This window comes from Apaloderma vittatum, unplaced genomic scaffold (genome assembly GCF_000703405.1).
Source record: "Apaloderma vittatum isolate BGI_N311 unplaced genomic scaffold, ASM70340v1 scaffold34049, whole genome shotgun sequence".
Taxonomy (NCBI): Eukaryota; Metazoa; Chordata; class Aves; order Trogoniformes; family Trogonidae; genus Apaloderma; species Apaloderma vittatum.
The window spans coordinates 5,557-5,943 of NW_009734142.1; the positions used below are offsets into that span (position 1 = coordinate 5,557).

The 387-nt window shown below is 49.9% G+C and overlaps 1 protein-coding gene across 2 annotated transcripts in view; it reads right to left on the reverse strand.

Moving 5' to 3' along the window:
* FGF1 (fibroblast growth factor 1 (acidic)) overlaps positions 1-387 on the reverse strand; it is a 5,806-nt gene that overhangs the window by 1,978 nt on the left and 3,441 nt on the right. The window lies entirely within an intron of this gene.

Genomic DNA, 387 nt, shown 5'->3' on the forward strand with positions numbered 1-387 from the left:
TCTCCTAGGCAGCTTTTCTCCTGAGCTTTTGCTGTAGAGATTTGTAACGGCAATATTTAGGCTGGTTGGAATGGAGGATGAGCAGATGCCTCAGCACCAGCCTCTTCTATCTTTTTTTAATTTATCCTTACTTGCACGAGGTAAAAGGTAGCATTACCCCTTGGCAAGGCAGAAGCCCTCATCGCAGTGAAATCTTTGCTGCAGTGGTTCACATTCTTTGGTTTTGGCATTTCCTGCTCCGTCAATTATGTTTAATTAGTAAATTGCGTGGGTGCAGATCTGCAGTAATTTGCAATCCCTGCTTTGGGCTGGGAGCTGGCAAACCCTGCAGCGGGAGAGCCCCCAGCCCACCTTGCCCTCGCTGCAGTGCTGCAGCCCCAGGACCCG